The sequence below is a fragment of the Malania oleifera genome, chromosome 13 (assembly GCF_029873635.1).
Source record: "Malania oleifera isolate guangnan ecotype guangnan chromosome 13, ASM2987363v1, whole genome shotgun sequence".
Lineage (NCBI taxonomy): Eukaryota > Viridiplantae > Streptophyta > Magnoliopsida > Santalales > Ximeniaceae > Malania > Malania oleifera.
Window position 1 is genome coordinate 62,993,545 of NC_080429.1, and position 10,954 is coordinate 63,004,498.

Consider the following 10,954-nt stretch of genomic DNA (forward strand, 5'->3'; position numbering starts at 1 on the left):
AGGAACAGATAAGACAGAAATATCCGCAATTGTTCCATGGGGTTCAGTTATAATCAGGTAAAGTGTGCGTAAATTATGTAATGTTTCTTTTGCAGGTTAGTCAGTGTATGTATTAGTTTAGTTAGTAAATAGTCTTTTGGTTTTGGGAGAATTTTATTTTGCATATGTAATCTCCTAGAACTCTAAATGTAACCACGGTATTCCTCCGCCATAAGTGAGGGTAAGTAATAAAATAAGTAGACTGCTTTCTTTAGGGGATGATGAATCATATGGATAGCAAGTTTCGAGGATGAAATTTTATAAGGATGGGAGAATGTAGAGACCCAAAGAATTATGGTATTTAAATACTATAAATAAAGAGAAAAAAAAAGGAAATTGAATTTGAAACGTAACATGAGTCTCATCAACGAACACAGCATGTTCGTCGAAGAACACCCTTAAGGGGATCGTCGACGGGGACACATGTCTCGTCGATGAGAAGATACCGAGAGGCTATATTTCAGTTTTGAATTTTGTCGACTAGGAGTAAGCATTCGTTGACAAACTTCCTTCGTGACCTTGTTGATGAAGTGACATGGCTCGTCGACGAGTGCAGGTGTATAAAAAGCCTAAACTTGAATTTTTCATCAGGAATCACGCGAAGAACTCTCTCTCTCTCTCTCTCTCTCTCTCTCTCTCTCTCTCTCTCTCTCTCTCTTGTTCGTCCCCTCCCCCTTCTCTCTAAGATTTTGGGTTGATTTCTTGCCAAATCAACGATCCGAGGCCACCAAGACACTCCTAGGAAAGTTCTCTCAGGTCTATTGGAGTGGATTGTTGGCGGAGTTAACTTGAACTTCATCCCAAATTCAAGGTAAGGCTTTTATTTAGTATTTGCCTTTCCTATAATTGTAGTAAATGTAGTACTCGAAGAAATACTAAAGTTTTGTTCAGGGAGATGTTGTTTTCAGGGTGTTGAACGGGGAACCCTGCGGGTGTAAGACTAAACTTTGTAGGGGCTTTTCAGAAATTAGGTAAGGGGATAAACTAACTCAGGATTTCATGAAAATGTACTTATTATTTTACAGCAATTAATTTCAGATAAATATGTATATTGTAGAATTATGTTGAAAATAATGCGGTTGATCATAAATATGGTTAAGACCTATTTTGTGTGGCATAAGTAAAATTTACCATGGAATATTATGTTTGCAAAATAAGTATGTTTTTACTGCTTCCACAAAAATGTTAAATGATACGAGGTTTTTACATGGTATATCGGCGTACGGGCCAAGGATTTTAAATGATATGTCAGCGAACTGGCCAAGGTTTCTATATGACATGTTAGCGTACGGGCCAAAGGTTTTATAATATGTAATAACGGCGTATGGGCTGAAGGTTTTAGAATATGCAATACCGGCGTACGGGCTGTGAATTATAAAACACAAAATATCAGCGTACGAGCCATGAATTTTATATAATATGTTATACAGAGATGTATGAAAATACTAACATGACAGATATGATTATGTAATAGTCATGTATCACTATTTGGAAATATGTTATATGTTATCATAACCTGGTTGGCTTGGTTTAGGCTTTCACGAAGCATGGTACCGTAGCTATATGATCACGATCATGATTATGTTAGTGCTACTGTTTGCCGTACGGGGCAGTGGGAGATTGGTAGTCGATGTGGTTTATTGTAGAGCAGGCATCCCTTTGGTGTCCAGACCAGGAGGGGCAGACCCATCGTACTTACAGACTTTTATTTGACTCGGCAGTGGTCAGCCAATCATTGTCGGGTGTCGCCTTCGGGCCACACAACTCAGTCATATGGGGGTAAGACATGACACCAGCCAGCTAACCATCCAAGATGTTTTCTATGTACAGTTATATGAGATGATTTATATGTATGGAAATTCAGTATGTTATATCATGTTATGGTTATATATGTTTTCACATATATGATACAAATAGTTTTATCAAGTATGTTTATGTACTGCTATATGTATATGTTCATGTACTGCTATATGTCGAACACAAAAATACTCATGTTATCACACACTGATATTAGTTTAATTCCTTTATTGAGAGGTATCTCATCCCAATTATATAAACATTTCAGGAGCCCCAGATAGAATAATAGATAAGGCTCCACATCATTAAAGTTCAGCTGTTCTACCCTACTTGAAGGGTAAGTACTTGCTAGGGTCAGACGGATTTTTGGGTAGCAACCCTAAGACTCTTTTTGGATATTTAGGGATATGTATATTCTTATAACGGTTGTAGTAAACTCTAGTAATGTGTTGGTTGGACAATTGATATGCATATGAATTTACATTTCCTGTTGTTTAGGTATTGGTACTGTATTTCAGGTATACCCTAGTACCCTAGGGTTTAGGTGGATTATGATTTACCAAGACTATTATATGGATATTATTATGGAAAAAAATTTATGGTAAAATAAGCAGGTCTCTTCAGAGACATTCGATAAAATTGGAACGATACAAAGAAGATTAGCATGGCCCCTGCGTAAGGATGACACGCACAAATCAAGAAATGGTATCAGAGCAATTACCCAGCTGAAAGTGTGATGAGATTCATATCGCCTGGGTTTGGAAATGTGGGTTCGTAATAAGGATGTTGCATTCTGTAAGTGGGGGAGAATGTGATACCCCGTGGAAGAAAAACTTAAAAGGATTAGATGTTACTACCCATATCAACAAGGTGCACCTTTCTTTTCGGGAGCCTTCCCATATGAACTCCACGGTTAAGCATGCTTCGCTTGAAGTAATCTTGGGATGGGTGACCTTTTGGGAAGTTTTCTTGAGAAGTGTGTAAGGACAAAATACACTAAAAAGAACACATGTTGGTATGTGGGGTCAGTCATTAGTCCGATAAGACCCTCCCCCTATTATTTGGTCCAGGTGGAGGAGGAGAGACACAGTGCTCCCTGGCAGACCCAGGTTAGGGTGTTACAGGATCAGTATTGAGATGTGGAAGGGTACTTAAAAACTATCCAGTGGCCATTCAGGAAAGAATATTATCAGCGGATCTTGTAGTGTTAGACATGCAAGGATTCTATATAATTTTGGGTATGGACTGGCTGATAGCTAACTACGCCAGTATAGACTGTTATCAGAAAGAGGTAGTGTTCAGACCTCCAAGAGGATAGGAGTATAGATTTTTGGGGTCATGGGTGCGCACCCCACCATAGTTTTTATCCACCATTCAGGTGAGGAGGTTATTGTTAGAGAGTAGCCATGGATATTTGGTTTGTGTGAAAGAAGCATCGGAAGGGGAAATTGAGGATATTCTGGTAGTGAAGGATTTTCCTAGTGTATTCCCTAAGGATTTGTTAGGACTACCTCCTAATCGTGAGATATAATTTCTTATTGATCTAATTCTGGGGACAACACTAATTTCAAAAGCGTTGTATAGAAGGACACCGACAGCACTAAAAGAGTTTAAGGAACAGTTGTAGGAACTGTTGAATAAAGAGTTTATTCGGCCAGTGTGTTGCCTGGGGAGCGCCGGTATTGTTTGTGAGGAAGGAAGATGGGTTGATGAGAATGTGCATCGATTACATATTTCCATGTTTCCATAAGTCAGCCAAAATAGCAGGGACAGTGTAATCCTAAAATTAATATGCCCATAAGAATGTAAGATACTAAGTGGGCAACAATTGGACTCCTATGTTCTGTGGAAATTCTTTATTCCTTGGGAAGTGGGGTCATCACCATAACCTGAAACCAACCATGGGAACAAGATGTCATGGGCATCACATTGCCAAGTCTTCCTAAGGATCTTGTGAATCAAATAACACCTAACAAAATCATCTTTAGCAACCCACCTAGAAGAAAAATCATAATGATACTCAGATCTTTAACAATCTGTTATCCTGAAGGAAAACCATGTATGTTAGGACTTGGAATTTTATTTTTTCGCTCTATTCTATACGAATCCTACTTGGCAATAGGACACCAATTTAACTGTTTAGGCATCGACTTGGTTGGGATTTAACTTGTATACAGTTTAATGTGAAATCTTCAATTGTTTTCTGCAATTGATTGTGGCTTTTGAAGCCATCTACAAGAATCTAATCCTTTTACCATCTACAACTCTCTAGTACAAATGAATGTCACCATTTTTCCTTCCTAGTCCATTTCACACAAGATTTATGCTGCCATACAATGTCCAATCACTGATCATAGCTGACTAAACAACTTCAGTAGCACAGTATTTTGTACCAAAAACCAAAACACATGTGTATTGCATATTTGTCCAATCACTGGAGCAAGGTAATGGTTGACTTGAAGTTAGTATATTAGGACTTAGACTTGCCATAATTGCAATCCTTGTTTTTCATTGAGGATATTTTCCAACTATACTTTCATATTCAATGTTTGCCAAGATAGGCTAGAAGTTGAATCTTAAAACTATTTGAAGCAAGAAAAAAAAATATAGGAACCAAATTTGGTAGGAAATGATATCATACCATGATTTAAAAGTGTAAGCATGTGGATTAGTTTGACATTGAAAAGAAATTGGGTGACTAGAATTCCACAAAATTTTTGGGAGTTCATATAATTTTTACTTAAATGAATTACAAAGTTATGGTGAGACTTTTGAAGTGCTTTTTATACAATTGGTCTAATGGATAAATGATTACACATCTTCGTCTGAGATGTCCCAGCAGGTATGGTTGTTGATGAGTATGAGTCACTATTGCAAGTTCTCTATTTAAAGATGAGGCTAACCATTGATGGTTATCTATTGATCATTTACTTAGTTGTTTGTTTTTAAAAGAAAATAGTACTTAGAGATCCAAATGGAGTGAGAGTTTTCTTTCCAACTAACAGGCTCTCATATTTGACATCTTGAGTGCTTATGAAAGATAGAATTTGGGCGCATGTTTGAGGTTTGTAGTAGAAATAAAGAAATATATGAGTTAACGAATTCCAAACTTTTTTTCCCATAGATGATGAATTTTTAGATATTCTTACCAGATGACATATCAAGGTTATCTCCAAGAGGAGATTGAATTTAATATTGATTTGATGTTAGGAATAGAGCCTATGTCAACTACTTCATATAGAATGACACTAATTGATTTAAGGCAACCTAGGGTGCAATTAGAAGATTTCCTTGACAAGGAATCTATTCGACCTAGTATATCATTATAGGTTGCACCTGTGTTATTCACTAAGAGACATAATGGGGCCTTGAGGTTATGCATTAATCATTGGAAGTTGAATAACATTACAATAGGAATTAGTATTGACTTCCAGGGATTGATGGATTATTAGATTAATTGGTAAATCCCAAAATTTTTGAAGATTGATTTGCAATTAAATTATCACTAATTAAGAATTGGAAATTACACATCCCAAAGATAGAATTAAGTACATAGTAAGATTGCTATAGGTTTTTGGTGTTACTAATTGGGGTTACCAATGCACCTTGCATTTTCATGGATACGATGAATCAAGTTATTCAATCATACTTGGATCGATTTATTATCAATTTTTATGGATGATTTTTGGGTATTCAAAAACTCAAGAAGAGCAAGAGCAATATTTGTGATTAATTTTACTAATATTATGAGAGCATCAGTTATATGCTAAATAGGAAATGTAGGTTTTGAACAACTAATACAAAATTTTTAGATCATGTCATAATCAAATGATAGTTATCTATTGATTCTTCTAAGGTTTTGTCCATGTTAGATCTTTGGAAGATTGGAGATGAAAATTAAAGTTGTTGAGTGTTGGTTCTATGGCAAGGGGTAATAGAGGATGGTAACAATCTAATCCATTTGTCAATGTTAGCTATCAATTTTGATAGGATTGTTTACGAGTTTTAACTCAAACTTATGAGATTGATGATGGATTTTATTTGAGGTTATATTCAAAAAATTTCGATGACGAAATTTTTATAAGGAGGGAAGAATGTAACACCTCAAAAATAATTATTATAAAAGGATGTAGTGATTTAAAATAATAATAATAATAATAATAATAATAATAATACTTAAAAATTAAAATTAAAATTAATTAATATTAAATTAAATTAATTAAACAAATAAAATGAGTAGTATTCAAATGAAAAAAAAAACTAAAACTAATTGGAATAAATAAATATATATATATATATAATAATTTATATATATAAATACATAATGATATTTTAATGGAATTGGATGGATTGGATTTCAATTCAATCCCTTTTCTCTTTGGAGCCACCCCCCGTGCTTCTTCTTTTCTTTTTCTTTTTCTTTTCTCTCTCAATATTCTCTCTAGCTCTCTCATCTCACCCCTCCGTCACTCTTCCACTCTAGTCAATTTATCGACTGATATTCGCCCGATCAAATATCATAAAATACTGCTAGACTCCATTCTCTGCCACCGACATTTCTATCGGAGTGGACTTGTCATGAGAGCGACATAGGCACCACTCCTGGGAAAAGTATACTCCCTCTCTTTTCTCAATTTCTCCTTAAATCTTAAGTTAAATCAACAATCGGACACCACCACAAGGTCCTAGTTTCAATCGTCGTCATTTTGGTCGGAGCAAATATTTAATTTTGGGGTCGTAGGCACCACTCCAAAGTAAGAGTGAGATTTAGGGAAATAAGAAAATTAGTCATTTTGGGAGTTTATTTATTTATTTGGAATTTATGGACGTAGGAAATGTTAAAATAATATTTTATTTAGGGTTTATTTGATTAAATTATGATATATGATATGTAATTTTGTATAAAATGAATGGTGGACAGTTGAATATATATATATATATATATATATATTAGTGCGTTTAAATGTGAAATTGTGTGGCAGATGATCTGAATGGGTTGGAAATTATAAAATACTGAATTGTTTGAGAAATACTGGAAATGCTTTCGAAAATATTGGAACTGTTTATGAAATGCAAAAGTTTGAAATAACGGTCAGTGGCCGGGTATTGTTTGATTGGCCAAGGGCCAGGATTATTATTTGATGGTCGAGGGCTAAGTTTTAATTGACAGCTATACACCGAGTTGTATTTTGTAGCCGGGGGCCAAGTTTTTTGGAATAACAAGAAATATGAGTGTGATGATTTTCTAGGAAATTCAGTGTTTTACTGAGAATTTGTATATATGTAATTGCAGGATTTTGAGGTTGGTACGCCGAGGGCGTGAGGGTTGAATTGGAGGCAAGCCTCCCAGTCATATAGGTAAGGGAAATATGCTATGCCAGCTGATTTAGAAATACTTACCAGTAAAATATGATATATGATTATGGGTGTTTTCAGAGTAAGTAAATTATACAGTTCTACAAATTTCAGTACACGTTTTTTGTTTAATTAATTGTATGGCATGAGAAATTATCAGTATAGTACAGAATTTATACAGCTTTCATGTTATCAAAATTTATGTAATTTTAGATAGTTAAAATATTTAGTTCTCTCAGTACCATGATTATACAGTTTATACAGAAAGCACAATATGCAGTATTGACCAAAATTATGATTTATACAGATTATAATTTTTATAGCTTATACCGAACTATAACATTCAAATATATCAGTTTATTCAGATCAATTTACTACAACATTATGGTTATTTTAGTTAAACCGAATCATTGTTGATCAGTTATATAGAGATGTCTGTTATATATATATATAGTATCAGACCCTAATGGACCAGATCAGTTTTCAGAGCACGATACCATTGCTATTTCAGTTCAGAGTACAACCACATATCTCAGATAGTATGTGGATTTTCAGCAGTCGATCGTGTCTTTTTTGTGGACAGGCTCTCCATCAGTTAGGGTTGAGGTGGCTGATCTGACTCTCAGAGTTCAGTTGACTTATCCTGGTCGATCAACCAATGTTAAGTCCCGCTTACGGGCTGCACAACCCTATCATGAGGGTTTAATTCATGACTTTCAGTTATCCATCCAAGGAAGTTTTCTCAGATATTATTATATATCTAGATTTACAGAAACCACAGTCATACCTATAGATATTAAAAGTATTTTGAATAGAATATTCAGGAAAACAGTTTATGTTAAGCAACATAGGTGTGAGTTATATGGTGTTTTATTCATATGTGTTTCCTCAGACTCAGTTGTTTACAATATACAATACTTTTAAATAAGATATTATAGTTATGCAAATTCATCTGCCACACACTGGTAATAGCATATTTCGTCTTATTGAGAGTTATCTCATCCCAATAATTATAACTTTTTAGGTGAACCAGATTGACGAGCAGATTAGGCTCGGAGGTAAGGGGACTACAGTACTGCCCTGTCTGTAGGGTGAGTATTTTTTTGGGAAAGATGCATTTTTGAATGGTCCTTAGGAGATCAGATGGAAGATTTTTGGGAATGTTCATGTTGTATGTATATTTTGGGAATACTGAAACTCTAGTATTGTAAATGTGGATGTATGGCTTTTTGTTTACCACTACATAGGAAATTTTATGGATGTTCAGGCTTCCCAGTCCCCACTTGGATCGAGATGATGTTATAGATTTTATTTAGGGTATCAGAGTAGTATAATTTTATGGTATATATAAAAAAAATTGCAAAAAAAAAAAAAAAATCAAGTCGTTACACCTAACCCAGGGATCCATGACCGTTCAGCAGTATGCGACCTGATTTGTGCTCGGATGTTTGAGAGAGGGCTGAGACAGATGATACGCGCGCAGGTGGCGGCGTTATTGGTCTAGAGCTTTGTTGAGCTAGTGGACAGGGCTATGGCTGCAGAGGCCAGTATTCAGGAAAAGGAAAGAGAGGCGAACTAGAAGAAGAGGCCCTTATCTCATGGGTCTTAGTTTAGCTCCAGTCAGAGTACTTGAAACCAGCCCATTAATTTTAAGGGTCAGCGGTAGGAGTCAGGATCTCGAGCCTCTTGAGGGAGCTCTCCAAGTGTCACTTGTCCCAGATGCCATAAGAATCATCTAGGCAAGCGTAGGGATGGAACAACTATCTGCTATCGGTGTGGAGTAACAAGGCATCAGGTGTTGGACTGTCACGCGATATTGAAGTACCCACCTCAGTTACAATAGTATGGGAGAGGGAACTAGGCACCTCGAGGGGGTCACCAGGGGAATATAGCCTAGGCACGGGTGTATTCTATGACGTCGGGTGACGCCGAGCACGCATGAGATGTTGTTACAGGTATTATTTATGTCTTTTCCCATAAAGCTGTTATGCTTGTTAATTCAGGTGCAACCTACTCATTTGTATCTAGGAGGTTTGTTAAAGTATGTGAAATAGAGACTCAACCATTAGAAGTTGAGTTAAGTGTGGCCATACCGACAAGGTCAGTTGTCGTATGTAGTAAAGTGGTTAAGGACTATCGAATGGAGATTTAGGGGAGAAAGCTACCTGCTAATCTCATCGTATTCGATATGCATGGATTTGACGTTATTCTAGGGATGGATTGGCTAGCATCCAGTTACGCAAGCATAGACTATTATAGGAAAGAAGTAGTATTCAAACCTTTAGGGGAGCATGAGTTTAGATTTATAGGGTCATGTGTGCGCTCTGCACCACAGATCCTTTCGGCGATTCAAGCAAGGAGATTTCTCTAGGAGGGTTGCTAGGGTACTTTGCATATGTGAAAGAAGCACCAAAGGAAGGACATAAATTGGAGGACCCAGTGATAAGGGAGTTCTCGGATGTGTTTTCAGAGGACTTACCAGGATTACCTCCTGACCGTGAAGTAGAGTTCGTCATTGAGTTGACTTTGGGGATGGCGCCAATTTTCAAGGCTTTGTACCGAATGGCTTCGACTGAACTAAAAGAGCTAAAGGAGCAACTACAAGAACTTCTCGATAATGGTTTTATCAAACCGAGCAAATCACCCTGGGGAGCCCCGATATTGTTCGTGAAGAAGAAAATGGGTCGATGAGGATGTGCATCGACTACAGGGAGATTAACAAGGTAACCGTAAAGAATAAATACCCATTACCACATATTGACAGCCTGTTTGACCAGCTAAAGGGTACTCAGGTTTTCTCTAAGATCGATCTGCGATCCGGGTATCATTAGTTGAAAGTGAAGTCAGAGGATGTGTTGAAGACAACCTTTCGAACCCAGTATGACCATTATGAATTTTTGGTTATGTCGTTTGGTTTGACGAATGCACATTCAACATTCATGGACCTGATGAATAGGGTGTTCCACGCATACTTGGACCAGTTCATGGAGGTGTTCATTGATGACATCCTAATTTATTAAAGAAGTTCCGCAGAGCATGAGACTCATTTGAGGCTAGTACTTCAGGTACTCAAAGAGAAGAGGTTATTTGCTAAATTCAAGAAATGCGAATTCTGGCTAGAACATGTTGCATTTCTAGGACATGTGGTTTCCAATGAAGGAATATTAGTAAACCTGGGCAAAGTAGAGGCAATAGTAAACTGGGCGAGATTGAAGAACATACATGAGATTAGAAATTTTTTGAGTCTGGCAGGGTACTATCGCCGATTTATCGAGGGTTTTTCTAGGCTGTCAAGTCCTTTGACACAACTTACAAAAAAGAACAACACGTTTGACTGGACTAGTGAGTGTGAGCAGAGTTTTCAGGAGTTGAAGCAACGTCTAGTCATAGCCCTCGTGTTGACCATTCCATCAGGGGATGGTGATTACGTGATTTATAGTGACGCATCCCAGAAAGGGCTCGGGTGTGTTTTGATGCAATACGTTAAAGTTATCGCTTATGCTTCTCACCAACTCAAGGAGTATGAGAAGAACTACCCTACGCATGACTTAGAGTTAGCAGCTGTGGTTTTTAGATTAAAGATCTGGAGGCACTACCTATACAGTGAAAGGTGCAAGATCTTTACAGATCATAAAAGTCTCGAATACTTCTTCTCCTAGAAGGAGTTGAATATGAGGCAACGCAGATGACTCGAGTTGATTAAAGACTATAACTGCACCATTAGTTACCACCCAGGAAAAGCTAATGTGGTAACTGATGCATT

The 10,954-nt window shown here is 36.8% G+C and overlaps 1 non-coding gene across 1 annotated transcript; it reads left to right on the forward strand.

Moving 5' to 3' along the window:
- The first annotated feature begins 2,450 nt into the window (after positions 1 to 2,450).
- On the forward strand, positions 2,451 to 2,553 carry LOC131147069 (U6 spliceosomal RNA). Its single transcript, XR_009134596.1, has one exon. It is a non-coding gene; the product is annotated as a U6 spliceosomal RNA (small nuclear RNA).
- The last annotated feature ends 8,401 nt before the right edge of the window (positions 2,554 to 10,954 follow it).